The following is a 16,321-nucleotide window of genomic DNA, read 5'->3' on the forward strand; positions in this document are numbered from 1 at the left end:
TATACTTAGCTCAAAAAAAAGTACACAACCCCAACCTTAAACTTAATCTTACAAAAGCCGTAAATAAACTTCAAAAATAGCTCAACATTTGACATTTTTGCTTGCTACTTGGCACACGGATTTCCCTTGTGCCTATTGATAATTTGGGTAAGCCATATACAAAGCAACAAGAAAAAAGGGCTTGCACACTTATCATATATGCTTGATGCTTCACATACATCTTGCCCAATTTTCTATTGATGTTTTGGGCAAGACATATGCATTCCTATTAGCATAAATATCAAGAGGGCAAGCGCAAACAACCATCAATAGGTAGGAAGGCAAGTTGTTTACAAAGTGGCAAGCATAAATGGCAAGTGCGCAAGCCGTTTCTCAAGTCCATTTGCATTTTCAAAAGAAAACATGCAAACAGACTTTGGGAACAATTTGCACACTTGCTATATGTGCTTGCCACTTTTTATATATCTTTCCTACTTGTTTATTGATGGTTTGGGCAAGCCATATACATTCTTGTAAGCACAAGAGGACAAGTCATTTTTGAAGTTTGTTTGCAGTTTTAAGAGATAAACAGACTTCAAGAACAGATTATCATCTTATTGTGCTAACCACTTTCAATAAAAATCATCCAAAACATCAATAAGTAAATGAGCAAGCCATATGAAAATCATCAAGCGCGAATGGCAAGAGGATAAACCATTCCAAAGTTTGCTTGCATTTCTAAGAGAAAAAAGAAAACAAATTTCAAGAATGGCTTGCACACTTGCCACATCTGCTTGCCACTTTTTGCATACAACTTGCCCACTATCTATTGATGGCTTGGACAAGCCGTATACGAAGTGGTTAGCACAAATACCAAGATGGCAAGATGTTCTTGAAGCTTATTTGTGACTTTAGGAGCAACTTTCCATCTTGCCATTTGTGCTTACCACTTCGTATATGACTTGCTCAACCATCAATAAGCAACCGAACAAGCCATATGCAAAGTGGAAAGAACAAATGGCAAGTGCATAAGGCATTTTTGAAAATTGTTTATGTTTTTTCTCTTAAAAATGCAAACGGACTTCAAAAAAGAAACTTATCTACTTGATATTTCTGCTTGCTACTTCTAACAGCTTGCTCTTGTATCTATTTACGGTTTGGGTAAACAATATGCAAAGAGTCAAGCATGTATGGAAAGTGTGAAAACTGTTTTGAAGTCCGTTTGTGTTTTTAAGAGAAAGAATGCAAACGCACTTCAAGAATGGCTTACACACTTTCCATCCATGCTTACTCCCTTGCATACATCCTACCCACTTGTCTATTGATGATTTGGGCAAGCCATATGCCATTTTTTTTAGCACAAATGGTAAGTATGTAATCTGTTTTTGACGTATGTTTGTGTTTCTTCTCCCCTAAATAGAAACAAAGTTAGGAAATAGAATGACCACTTACCATTTTTGATTGCCATGTTGTCCAAACCATCAATAGGTACAATGCCAAGGTGTATGCCAAGTGGCAAGCACAAACGGAAAGTACATAAGGAGTTTTTGAAGCTTGTTTGGGTTTTTAGAGACTCTAAACACAAACAGATTTCAAAAACAGTTTGCACACTTACTATATATATATGCTTGCCACTTCACATATGGCTTGCCCACTTGCCCATTGATGGTTTGGGAAAGCCGTATGTATTTTTGTTAGCAAAAACAGTAAGAGGGCAAGTCATTTATGAAGTTTATTTACATTTTAAAAAGAACAAATGAAAAAATATCTATTTCAAAAACGGCTTGTCATCTTGTTGTTTATGCTAATTGCTTTGTACACACCTTGCAACAAGCACATATCTAAAGTTAATCCTTAAACTCTAAATTTAAACTTTAAACTCCAAACCTAAATTTAACCTAAATCGTAAGTCATTCTCAACCTCCTGCTGCCTTTGGCCATTAAACTGTCCTTGAGGTTTTCTAGAAAACCATGTAGCATGCTGAGGATCACTCTGCACTTGGAAGCTAAAAGCCACCCAGAAAATTTCATAGGGTCAACACTTTTTCCTACTGCCTTCAAACCCTTGTCATATCCTAACCACCGACCCATTCTTTGAGCTACAAAGCCCAGTCAAAAGTACTCGTTGCTAACTTTGAAACTCAAGAATGTCACCGCCTATAGACTCCACTGAGGCATTGAACCACGCATCCAAAAATGCCAAAAGATCATTTGGCATCATTTCACCGCAACTGCTCCCCAACTTCAACTTGGTATGTGCAATGTTAATTTGCCTAATTGCACCCTTCAATGGTCAATTGCAAGTGTGTGCACTAAAATCAAGTGTGTGTGCATTCTAATTGAGTGTGTGTATGCCTAATTTTAGGTGTGTGTGCACCAAAAAATCAATGTGTGCATAATGATTTTGAATAATTTGATGATTGATTTGTGTTGTGGTTGACATTGTGAGTTTAATTTGCAATTTTGACAAGATTAACACTTGTGTGTGTGCACCTAGAAATTGGTAAAATTTCCAATTATTAGTGTGTGTGTGCCTGTGTGATTAATTCAAAGTTTGATTGAAAATTTTATGTGTGTAATGGTTAATCGCTACATTTTCAAGCTCAAAATAGGGATTTCCACACTTGGAATGCATCAATTTTTGACCTAATTTTGCCATTTTAATTGCCTAGTTTTGGTTTTTATTGGTAAAATAATTCTGATTATTGAGTTTTGACTTTTTTGCACTAATTCCTAGGTGTGGAGAGTTTTCAAAATTTTCTCGGGTATTTTCAAATAATTTATGTAAATTTTTACTATTTTTTGCATTTTTTAAAATTTTGTAAAAATTTGATATCTTATGATCTTGACAGTTGCATGATTTTGAGCACTTTTGTGTCGGTATTGATCAAATTTTGTGCGATTTGCTATTTTCGACAGCCAGGTTTGGTGATTTTGTTGTAATTGGCAAAAATTACCATTTTGGGTATGCTTTTGCATGTCAAAAGTGTTTGAATGTGATTGCCAATGATTTTTTTGTGATTTGTTTGACAATTTTTTGAAATTTTGTGTGATTTTTAGTATTTTGACTAATTTTTTGCCTAATTTTGGCATTTTTGGGCATTTGAAATATAAAAGATTGGTTGAGATGGGCGTTGGCAATTGATCACGAGCTTGGGCTTAAGCTTCGACAAATTTTGACAATCTTGCAATCTCAAGGGTAAGTTTCAGACTTTCCGATGCAAAAATCAGACTTTGAAGGTTCATATAGGTGAGAAATACCTCTTGCGGTCATTAAGATTTAAATAATTTAAAAAAAAGTCCATTGAGAAAATCACAAGGCAAGAAGCCGAGACGAAGGGAACAAATTGAGCAAGAAAAGCTAGAAGAGATGAGAAAATGAAGAAAAAGTCGAATCGAGGCAAGAGAGGAAGCAAGACTTGAGCCGGGTAAAATTTCAAAATTTGTCGAAAACGAGCAAAAAACTAATCGAGTGTAACCGAGAGATTGAATTTTCATCAAAAGCTATCCGATTAGGAAATTTTCACATGAAGCTCAATTTCAAACTGAATTTTGAGTAAGATTGGGCCATTAGGGGATTGTTCACACGCTAAAATTACGAATCGGGGCTGGGAATAACAGACTTTGGTAAAAATTGTTGAAAATTTGAGTTGTAAGTCTTGCCAAAGTCTAGAAGTTGATCTAGAATCAGGGAAAACCCTTGTTAACCGAGATTTAATGAAGACAACATATCAACACAGAAAGACAAACACATGGGATGGATAACATCACAATAGAGCTTAAAAGATCATGATCACTATAGAGGTAACATACAGATATGGGTACCAAAATAAAAAACTAGGGCATATGAAGTGCAATCAAGACCCTCCTACAGTAGAAGGTCAAATGGGTATCAATCTTGACAACATTCTAGGATACCCAACGAGTAGTTCAACAACAGAACAACATCAAATGCTACTAAAGTCTACCACAACTCTCAAGAGGATACATAACAAAGATGGATTTCAAGGAATCCCCCTCTTGTACAAAGCTTCTACATACTCTATACAAAGATTTGGCTACCACTCAACCAAAACTTCAATTGAGACAAAACTGCATGAAGATCTCAAGTCTCAACAAGACCTAGAGCTTAGCAAAAGTCAACAAAGGAGTTACAAAGGTAATCAAGAGATTTGGATTCTTAGGTTTTCTAATGCTTTGAGTCAACAACTAGATGCTAATAGTGAACAGAGGCCTACAACAACCTCAAATACTCCTTTCAACATGCCTATTTAGAGAATCAGATAAACAATGGAGTCTTCATAGTCCAAGAAGGACAACTCAACCAACAAGGCTGTAGATTCCAAGATAAAACATATGTGACGAAAGAAACCTTCAATGCAAACTTGGTCCTTTAATAATCCCCTTTTTGAGCATTCAAGCCTACTTTTAACAAAAGAGATGTTTGTAATGAGGTGGTCCAAGGTGGGCAACAATAGATACGACCTCTAAACACCCCTCAAGGCTCTCGTGTTGCTTAATTGGGTCTAGGGCAACCACAAACAAGAGAAACCACACAAAACCCACAACCAACAACAAGTGGAGGGGCACCACCTAGTTAGAGAGCGAACTAGGATGCCGAAGAGGAGAATCCCTGCGCAATGCAAGCGAGAAGGAAGGGTACACTAACACTAATATTAATGCTACAAATACACACACCAAACACCGAGCGAGCGAGAGAGAGAGAGAGAGAGAGAGAGAGAGAGAGAGAGAGAGAGAGAGAGAGAGAGAGAGAGAGAGAGAGAGAGAGAGAGAGAGATTTGTGCAAGAATAAAGATTCCCTTTAAATGATTGACGCGGGTGTATAAACAGCTTGCAGGAGAGTCAAGAGACACAATTAAGTTTGATGATGTGATCTACACATTATCTTAGGGTTATGGGAACCCTCTTACCATACAACCCTCTTATAATGTTTTCCCAAGCAACAAAAACAAACACAAGAGCTCTTGAGTTACATACAAGAAAATACTACAAAAGAATCTCAAAATAAAAACATGTCATCTTAAACCAAACTAGATGAGTTTGCCAAGCGTTGGTGTAGCCAAAGTTGGTACGAGCTAGAAAGTGGTCTATGCCAAGCAAAGGCTATAGGCAGGTGTAGTGTAGAAGGCTAGGGTAGGTACCAAGGTCCTAGGCAGCCAAAGGGTAGTGGAAATGTATGTCTTAAGCGGTTTTTAGGCCAAAAGAACTAAAGGATGATCCATATGGGATGAGAGATAAAGGTGCCTGAAGTGCTCTAGATAGTGCTTTGGAATGTAGTGTTCGATGTGCTCTAGAAACCGGTCCAGACGGCTTGTCAAACGGAGCCCCGATGCTCAAGATATTGTAGTTCAACGTTAGAAGGTGTTGCAGATCCTGGATGGGCAGGGTAGCTAGGGGCAGGTGGCCTAGATAGATGTCAGTAGATAGGTGCATAGAGCTCAAATTATGGAGCATGTCTGTCTTCTTGAATTGCCAATCGGAGCTCTAGATAGCAAGTTATGGCCAGTTGAAGTTTTTCCAGGGGCTAATTATGGGTCAGGTTGACCGTATTGGAAATTGTGCCATCGGGTTTTTTTTGGGTCTCAATGGAGTTCTAGAAGGGAAGGTGCTTCATGTGGAGTTGGCTGGAACTAACTGCACGTCAATTGGATGCCCGATCAACGAGGTACCATAGGTCAAAGCTTGGAATTGGTCTTTGAGGGATGCATGCAGATAAGTTTTTTTGATTTTTGTGGCCTCGGATAACAAGCTCAGAGGAGTCAGAAGACGGTGAGGTTTGCAGGGTTCGAGGCTGACTTAGTGAAGATCCAAAACAGCTTGGCGGCCCAAGATTCCGAGCATCGAGCGATACATGAGATCATGGTGAATGTGGGTCCAAAAAATCAGTGTATGAAGGTTTTTTTGGAAGATTGAGTCAATGCCTTGAGGCTCAATGACCCAGGTGCTGCCACGTGGTGACGAATAGACCCATAGGTGGATCTCGGGTAGAGAACACGTGTCTATGAGGGCTAGGAGTGGTGCCCATTATGGGTATCCAAAGGGGGAAGAACCCCCTCTTGTGGTCTGAGGCTATGGCGGGCATTCGGTGGCGCTACTATGGCTCTGCGTCCTAGCACACGAGGCAATTTTGGCCAACATGGGCCGACGCCAATGGTGCACTTACTGTGGGGGGTGTTGTTGACAGTCAACGCAATCGGATGATGATGTGGCAGCACCCAACGGGGGCCCGTTCCCACGGGCCTTGGAGGCCCTATCTTTTGAAGCAAGAGGAGAGGGAATAGAGACATCGCTAATGCCCCCCTCCTTGGTGCATGAGATAGAGGGCAGTCCCATGTGAAGTAAAGAGAGAGAGAGAGAGAGCCCTAGGGGGCTGCCATGTGTACAAGCAGTGGGCGGGGCCATTTCATGACTGGCCAAGCAAGGGTAAAGGAAAGGGACAGTTCGGGGCCAAGAGGGCAAGCCTAAGAGGGTGCCAAGTGCAAAATCAAGCAAGCCTTTCCAAGGTAGGGCATGGCAGGACCAAGGAGAGGGTAAAGGAAAAGAGAGAGAGATAAGAGAATTGGTGGGAGCCGGACAAAGATAGTCCAAGGGAAAGTCAAAAGAGCAGTACAAGATAGGCCTTCTAAAGGGTGAAAAATAAAGGAGAAAAAGGAAAAAATAAAAAATGAAAGAGAGCAAGAGAGAGCACAAGAAAGCAAGGCGGTTACCTCCTCCCAACGTTACCAATTGTGAATGACAGATGGACCAATTGAAATGTAGTTTCCAAAGTTGAAGACCCCCCCACTATAAAGGTCATTTTTAAATCAAATTAGGGCCTTTTTGTGTGTTTTTTGAACCTTGCAAAGTGGAGTTCTTTGATAGACCTATCTCTTTGTACTTTTTTTCTTGAAAATGGCCATGGTGATGGCATTGCAAGCCCTTGTATATGACTTTTCAAGTGTAATCAAGCTACTATTGCCCGGCGTTGCTGTGGTTTCCCCTTCCCCCCTTCTCTTTCTCCTACTCTAGTGTTTCCCCTCGGTGCTAGCTGTGTGGATGTGTGTGCCGCCACGGACCAAAGGTGTCTTGTGTAAGAGAGTGAGATTGAGCGGCTGTGTGTGCAAGGGTGGAGACAGACCATGGCAGTAGATGTGCGTTGTGTAGTGGATTTTTGAAGTGTGTGAGAAGTGGAAATTGAGCAGGCGGTGGTCTGCTAGTGTGAAGTGTGTTTTTGAAGGTGTTTTCTAAGAGGATAGGGGTGTTGTGGATACCCTGAGCTATAGAGAATCCCTTGTGTTTGTGTCGACCGTGTTCCCCCATTCCCCCTATCCATCTTCTGGTGCCCCCATGGAGGAGCACACTGATGCTCCTAGTTGATGTCGAAGTGGTGATTTTGGTGATGCCAAAGGTGCGGCCTTTGAAGAACAGGTGCTGTTAGTGATGGCTTGGGTGCGATTTCCCATTTTCACTGGGGTCGAAGATGCGGAAACCTGGCTTCAAGATTATGGATTGTTCGTGTTGGAAAGCGGTTTATCAAGAGAAGACGGTGCGGTACAGGTGTTCCCACTCTTGGTTTGTGGTAAAGCGAGGCTATGGTTTGATAGCCTTGGTGATGAAGAAAAGGTAGATTATGAAGCCCTAGAGGTGGCTTTTTGAAGAATATTTGTAGTGGATGCATAGTTGGATGAAGTAAAGCGCAAGCTGGACGGGTTGAAGCAAAGCTTGGAGAGTGATTTTCAAGCGTTCCAGTGGGTGTTCGAAGCCCTTTGGGGAAATTGATCAAGTACTATAGAAAATGCCAGTTTTTAGAGTTGATTAAATTCATGGATTGCCTGCATGAGGAAATGCGCAATAAGGTGGAGGTAGATGGCCCGATATCGTATGAACAGGCGATAGCTCTAGGAGGACGGACCAAAAAGATGCTGAAGAAGCGAGAAGCTGGGCGGTGTTTGCAAGGCGCTGTGATGCCAAGACAGTGTGATGTGGTGGTAGCCGAGTCACATGTGGTGCAAAGAAAAGTGCAAGTGTGCGAAGAACCTAGGGTTCTTTGGCTACAGAGAGACATAGTGGTTCCTATGCCGAGGATGCCAGCTAGAGCAGTTCCAAATGTGGAGGATGTGTAGGTGGTTCCAAAGTGGACAAAGGAGGTGCTGCCAAGTTTGAGTGCGGCTGTAGAAGCTCTATTGAAGTGCGGTAAAGACCAAAGAGTGGAGTTTGCAGACAAGATCAAAGCGGTGAAGCTAGAGGAGATTCTTGAGCTAGAAACAGAGGAAGAGACTGGGTCGAGTGACAGTAGATCTATGGATGCAGACATGAGTTGGGAGACCGAGTCGTCTCAATCCAGGTATGATGAGCTCGATCTCTTACATGTGAGTGGAGAGACAGTGAATGTATGCAAGGAGTAGCATGAAGTGCAAGCCGAGGTGCCTAGTGAAGACCAAGTAGAGTGGCCCAGACCTACAAGTGAAGAGTAGGTAAAGGTGATATGTGGTGCCATGCTAATGGCCATGTTGGTGAAGGTAGATGTGGAACGCGCCATGGTGGTGTAGCAGATGCAAAGTTTTGCCAAGAGGGATAGAGCAGTTGTGCCCATGGAAGAGACGAGGGTGATGCGATAGAGAACGAGTTTCTCTCTTCCTTGGTGGAGCGTGATGTAGCGGTAGAAGGGCAGTTGGTTGAAGCTGACAAGCAGGTGGTGATTATCAACCTTGAAGGGCCAGATGAAGAGAAAGAGCTCAACGATGCTGGAATTGAGTGCATGGCAGGTGAGAAGGGCGGTGCGGAGTCAAAGATAGAGGTGCTTCCTACGCAGTCAGTGCACTCTATGACAGGTGATGCGGATTCCAAGGCGGTGTCCAAGATTTCCAAGGATTTTTGTGAGTGGCGGTTGAAAGGAATGGTGATAAAGGCGGTTAGGCAATAGGCCGTTGATCAGGTACAGGATCTTCTAGATGAGGATCTAGATTTACATGGATGGGAGGGTGGGTCAGGTATGTTAAGAGTGTTGGTTGAGCAGAATGGTGAGCACGATGGTTCTCTATTTGGTGTTCTTGGAGGTTCTTTGTTGCGAGTGGGCAGGTTTCCAATGAGCTTGGAGTGGTAAAAGTATGCTGTTATGCAGTTTGGATATGCAGCTGGTTAGGTGCGTTAGTGTGGCACTATGCAAGGGTATTACAGGTGGACGGAAGAGACCAATGCAAGGTATTTGACCTTGGCGGTTGATGACAGGTAAAGTAGGGGGTTAGGCAACCCGCTTGAGCAACATCGGCGGGTCACAGGTGCTAGTTTTGTACATATTCTAGGTGGTTTTGTGGTGTACAGAGAGTTTGTTTGGTGTGCATTTTTTAAAGTGCAGTAAGTCTATGTGTGGTTGAACATAAATGTTCAACGAGGGGGTGGGCAATGATGGTGCAACCAAAGTTTGTCCGAGCTAGAAAGTGGTATATGCCAAGCAAAGGATGTAGGCAGGTGTAGTGCAAAAGGCTAGGGTAGGTACCAAGGTCCTAGGCAGCCAAAGGGTAGCGGGAATGTATGTCTTAAGTGGTTTTTAGGCCAAAAGAACTAAAGGATGGTCCATATGGGATGAGAGATAAAGGTACCCAAAGTGCTCTAGATAGTGCTTTGGAATGTAGTGTTCGATGTGCTCTAGAAACCGGTCTAGACGGCTTGTCAAACGGAGCCCCGATGCTCAAGATATTGTAGTTCAAAGTTAGAAGGTGTTGCAAATCCCCAATGGGCAGGGCAGGTGGGTACAGGTGGCCTAGATAGATGTCAGCAGATAGGTGCATAGAGCTCAAATTATGGAGCATGCTTGTCTTCTCGGATTGCCAATCGGAGCTCTGAATAGCAAGTTATGGCTAGTTGAAGTTTTTCCAGGGGCCAGTTATGGGCTAGGTTGACCGCATTGGAAATCATGCCATCGGGGTTTTTTTGGGTCTCAATGGAGTTCTAGAAGGCAAGGTGTTTTATATGGAGTTGGAAAGAACTGAGTGCACATCAATTGGATGCCCGGTCAGTGCGGTACCATAGGTCAAAGCTTGGGATTGGTTTTTGAGGGGTGCATGCAGATAATTTTTTTTATTTTTGTGGCCTCGGATAACAAGCTCAGAGGAGTCAGAAGACGGTGAGATTTTCATGGTTTGGGGCCGACTCAGTGAAGATCCGACACGGCTACGTGGCCCAAGATTCCGACCATCGAGCGATACATGGGATCACGGGGAAGGTGGGTTCAAAAAATCAGTGTATGAAGGTTTTTTTTGGAAGATTTTCAATGCCTTGAGGCTCAATGACCGAGGCGCTGCCATGTTGGGAAAATTAGACCCATAGCGGATCCTGGGCAGTGAGCGTATGTCTATAAGGGCTAGGAGTGCCATCCTTTGTGGGTATCCAAAGGGGGAAGAACCCTCTCTCGTGGTCTGAGGCTATGGCGGGCATTCGGTGGCGATGTTGTGGCTCTGTGTCCTGGCGCATGAGGTGGTTTTGGCCAACATGGGGTGGAACCAATGGCGCACTCACTGTGGGGGGTGTTGTCGATAGTCTAAGCAGTCGTATGATGGCATGGCAGCATCCGACAATGGGGGCCTGTTCCCACGGCCCTTGGAGGCCCTACCTTTTGAAGTCAAGAGGGGAGGCAATAGCGACATCGCTAATGCCCCCCTCCCTGGTGCATGAGATAGAGGGCAATCCCATGTGAAGTAAAGAGAGAGAGAGCCCTAGGGGGCCGCCATGTGTACAAGCAATGGGCGGGGCCGTTTCATGACCGACCAAGCAAGGGTAAAGGCAAGGGACAGTTCGGGGCCAAGAGGGCAAGCCTAAGAGGGTGCCAAGTGCAAAATCAAGCAAGCCTTTCCAAGGTAGGGCATGGCAAGACCAAAGAGAGGGTAAAGGAAAAAAGGGAGTGAGAAGAGGATTGGTGGGAGCCAGACAAAGAGAGTCCAAGGGAAAGTCAAAAGAGCAGTACAAGGTAGGCCTTCTAAAGGGTGAAAAATAAAGGAGAAAAAGGAAAAAATAAAAAATGAAAGTGAGAAAGAGAGAGCAGAGGAAAGCAAGGTGGCTACCTCCTCCCAAAGTTACCAAATGTGAATGCCATGGACCAATTGAAATGTAGTTTCCAAAGTTGAAGACCCCCCCACTATAAAGGTCATTTTTTAATCAAATAGGGGCTGTTTGTGTGCCGTTTGAAGCCTGCAAAGTGGAGTTCTCTGATAGACCTATCCCTTTGTAATTTTTTTCTTGAAAATGGCCATGGAGATGGCATTGCAAGCCCTTGTATATGACTTTTGTAGTGCAATCAAGCCACTTCCCCTTCCCCCTTCTCCTTCTCCTACTTTAGTGTTTCCCCTCGGTGTGAGCTGTGTGGATGTGTGTGCCTCCCCGAACCGACCGCGTCTTGTGTAAGAGTGAGATTGAGCGGTTGTGTGTGTGTGTGTGTGTGTGCGCACGCGCAAGGATGGAGACGGACTGTGGCAGTATGTGTGCATTGTGTAGTGGATTTGTGGAGCGTGTGAGCAGTGGAAATTGAGCAGGTGGTGGTCTGCTAGTGTGAAGTGTGTTTTTGAAGGTTTTTTTTAAGAGGATAGGGGTGTTGTGGATACCCTGAGCTATAGAGAGGCCTTTGTGTTTGTGTGGGGCGTGTTCTCCCATTCCCCCTCTCTAGCGTGAGTTGTAGAGACTTAAGAGAGTATTGAACCGCGGTTGCACCCAGCTTATTGATTCAATTGATGTGCAAGAGTAAGTACAACTTTGATTTTAAGTTATGAATCACTCACTCCCTTGCAATGCTACAACTAGCCCAAAGAAGCTTTCCTATACACCACAAGTGATGGTGTATAGAGTGCTCACTCTCTCCCTCTACAAATATGATGAAGAAGGGTACGCTCAAAGTAGTGAGCACTAGTGTGGAGATCATTTTACAAAGAGGAATGGGCTCTATTTATAGGTTTTTGGGAGCCTTGATTAGGATTAGACCTAATCAATTTTATTGTCAATACAAAAGATTATGAGATATTTTTTATTTTCAAAATGGGAGTGGGTCTTCCTTATCCTTGAGTCACATTGATGTGGGCTCACGGGGAAGAATTATTGAGAGTAAAAGAAAAGAGAGGTGAGTGATTTGGAGGTGCCTACTCTAGTATATAGTAGAGGGTGCAATTTACAAGAAGGGTTAGTCATTAGTGTTAGTAGTTTGTAGTTAGTAGGATGGGATAAAATTACATGGCATACGCACCCAAGGTGCATTACATGATTTATACAATGATAAAAAGTAAGAGAGAATGAGAATATACACAATTTTATGGAAACCACAAGATGGAAAGGGAATTTTTCACCTATCTCCTCCAGTGAATGAAACGGTTGTAGAACTTTGTCAGTGTAGTTCTTGTGATCATGGAAAAGTTGAATTTTCTATGATCAAACTCCTCCTTTTCTAGATCTTGAGCTTGGTTATTTGCTGATTTTTTCTCTTTTTCTGAAAGGATGAAGGGGTTATGGTAATATGAATTTGATTCTAGTAGAGAGAGAAATTAAGCTATATGTGTGTAGAGATGATACTTTTTGAGCTATGGAGTAAGGGAGAGATGGAAATGGTGAAGAAGATGAAAAAAGGCATGAAAGGTGCAGGTTTTGGTGATAGAATAGGAGGATGAATGTGTGAGGATGTGTGGAAAAGGTAGAAAGGAACCTAACTCTAATTGAGGGTGTGAGGTAGGCAGATTGAGGTCCACAAAAAATCGAGAAATAATACGTAAATAAAGTAAACAAAATTTGAACGCACTCTTGGAATCATGTGTCAATTTTTTTATGTTGAAAAATTCTTTAGGATCGGATGGGAACTAATGTTTAGAAACTTAGCAAAAACATGTGTTTTTTGCCCAAAAAAGTCATTGAGTAGGCCCCTTCTTTGTTTTGATTTCCTTTAGCCTTCAAGAGAGTGACCCCTTATTCAAAGGAAAGTGGTAAAGGACTACTAACATATTAATATCTCATGTGGAAAAGGATTTTTCACAAACATATGATATGTATGTGATGAAAAGAAACAAAATAGTGTATAAATAAATCAAGATACCCAAAGTATAATAAAAATAAAAAATAAAAAGCAAAAAAGTAGGAGACATGAGTGACATGATAGAGTCGAATGAAAGGACCCTCCCTTGATATTATTTGTAAGGATAAAGAAAAAGTATGTGAAATGTGAAGAGATTTGAGTGATAATAAGTGACGGCGTGGATATAAGTCATTCTTATGAATTAGTAAAATGTGAATATTTCTCATGTGGAGAAATTTTATTTATTACATTGGATTTTATACAAGAAGTATGATGAAGGGTAAGGATGCATGGCATGAATTTTTGGTTTGATAAAACACACACCTAATTGCAAGTATTTACGTAGTTAATTAAAGATATTTATAAAAAAATGAAATGCATGAGAAAAAAAATGTACATAGGTCCTTGGATAAAAATAGATTATATACACAAATAGGCCATAATATAGATCCACTTCTTTTTTTGGCTCTCCTAGCTAATAATAAGTTAGAAAAGGATTTTAGATAAAATATGAGAAAAAAACTCCCTAACACACACACACACGCCTATGTACAGTGAAAAGGTAGTGTTAAGGTGATTTTTCTTGGGTAAGGTGGCTCACTATGGCAATTACGGAGAGCCGAAAAATGGCTATCAGTAATAATAAGGTCAAGAATGTGAAAATTCAAGTCGCGAGGATGCAAAAGACACTCTTTGGCATAGTCAGAGTTGGATTACTAAGCCACTAAATGGCAAAGCGTTAATCCCAAAGCGTCAAGTCATAATAAACTTTGTGCTAAGATTCGTAGTTATTAGGCTTACGCTCAAACTGAAAGAGTTGAGCATATCTAAGTTGTGTCCCTCATGTTGGATGAGATGGGCATAAGAGTTGAAGACTATTAACTTAATCATGGTGGAGTGACGTAGAGTCCAACACTCATGCACAATGCATAATAAGATGAGAACACGTATCCTTGACAACATAAACCCTTTTTAAAGGGGTGCCAGCTTGTAAAGTCGTAAAAAATTCTTTTATAGCTACAATTTCTTTATGAAAAACTCCTCAAAAATATTTCTTGCACAACATATTGTTTCCCATGCATTTCTATGTATGCATATGTAGGATGTCCTATCATTGAACATATACATTAGACACTCTTTTTTGCTTCCACCGTCTACAACATGCAAACCAATGTTCCTTCATGCAACCCTTTTATTTTCTAACCTTTTATTCCTACACCATCATAATTCCTTGAGTATTTTATTAATATCTCCCATGCTAATGAGTATTCCAATAATGCACGTATCCCAAAGGCACTTTTTTTCCACTGGGTTTTTTTCCTTTGGTCATCCTGGTATTAGACCCTAAGTTAGATTCTCACTTATCTACTTCCGTTGTACATACTCTTAATAAATAAACAGAAGCCTCACCATATATTGCTACAATGGAAAAATGCGACATGATTCCTCACATCAAAGACACGTTTGGACCAATGAAGATACTACATCAAAATGAACCTCATCAACAAATTCAATGACAAATGAAGACAATCAACCCATCAACAACCAATCAAAAACCTTTGGCAGCCTCCACAGACACTTTTCATGCTCAAGGACGGGCACTAAAATTAAAAGAGGGGAATGTTAATTCCGTCGACGTCAATTAACTAAACCTGCTAAAGGCCCAAGCCTTACAAATTACATCAAAGATGTATATGAAGAAGCAGTGAAGGTTGGGTTACATATTTTTTTGAAGTCAGTTAACTTAATACCCAAGCCTTATGAAGCACATTGAAGATGAATACGAAGATATAGTAAATATTGGGTTACATATTTTTTACTTTTCTCCAAAATGGTCATGTATTGTAAAGTCTTGATTTATTGTAATATTTGTAACGTGTTACGAGTTCAATGGGAGTTCCAAGATATACAAAATAGATCAATTAGTGTGCTTAGGTTGTAGATTCAGTAAGTTGTGGAGCCCTAAAGGCCTTGGGTACCCAGACATTGCATATTTTTACCCTATGTATATAAGACAATGTGTAAATGGAATTAGGGTTCTTAGCTTCATTTGTTGAGACCACTCTTTGGTGAGAGCTTATGAGGTGTGTGGGGATCGATTCCTTGAGCTTCTCCTTGCTCATGTGACTTGATTAACACTAATCAATTCTTAATTCTCTTTCACTATGCCTCTCTCATACTTTCTTGTGATTGCTAATGATGTTTGATTAGCTAAATCATAACTAATAAGTGGTTAATCCCGCTATAATCTTGTGTGGTTACCGTCTATTCTTTATGTATGCATGTAGGTTTGATTAGAGTATGGATGCTCAATAGATCGATGTGTGTGCACTTGTGGTTTACAAATTTTTGCCTTATTGCAAACTATTGTTGTACTAATATCTCATACATAGGTCCCTCACAACTCATGTATGCATGGAAATTCCTGAATCCACACTAAAGTATGATGTGTAGCATGTGAGTGCATAAAGAGGAAATTTTTGCCTTATTGCAAACTATTGTTGTACTAATATCTCATACATAGGTCCCTCACAACTCATGTATGCATGGAAATTCCTGAATCCACACTAAAGTATGATGTGTAGCACGTGAGTGCATAAAGAGGGGATTTTTCAACAAAAAAGTTATGAATTCACATTTAAAAGAGGGGTATTGGAAACCAGATTTGAAGAAAGAATGAAATGTTATGAAGAAAAAGGATTGCTTTAGGTCATGATCATTATGAATGGGAAGGCATTTGAAAATGATGAATTAGATGCTTGCTTGCCAAGGGTGTATGTTTAGGGTAGAATTTTAAGTTGGTAAGACCTCTTTGGTTGGGTTTAATAATCACAATTTGATGAGGCTTGTACGCACTTCCTGACCTTCAAAAGCTAAGCACGATTATTTTGAATATTCAGTGCGATTGTATCTGGATATAGTTTGTCACCATTATGGACCCCGTGAGGGGATCACTTGATACTCAAGGGGGCGGAACGGTTGGTGCAGAAGCCCAACTTTCCATTGACGCAGGCTTTGTCTTCACAATGGAGGGGAGGAAGAGAAACAATTAAACGTATGCAAATGCTTCTAGCCTTGAAAAAGTGTTGAAATCAACTTCCTTTGGGGCTCTCTCACTCGCTGAGGCCACTCTACACGGAGCAATCATCTAAAGCCAAAATAAGACGGAGGAGGGGTACGCGATACAAGCTAAGTTCAGTCCTGAAATTGCACTAAAAGGCTTTGAGACCTGTTGTACTCATAGAGTGGTTTTCCACTTCATGGGCCATGAGATGTCAACACACGGCCTATGGGAGTGGG

The sequence above is a fragment of the Adiantum capillus-veneris genome, chromosome 10 (genome assembly GCF_014529385.1).
Source record: "Adiantum capillus-veneris isolate H3 chromosome 10, ASM1452938v2, whole genome shotgun sequence".
NCBI classification, from domain to species: Eukaryota; Viridiplantae; Streptophyta; class Polypodiopsida; order Polypodiales; family Pteridaceae; genus Adiantum; species Adiantum capillus-veneris.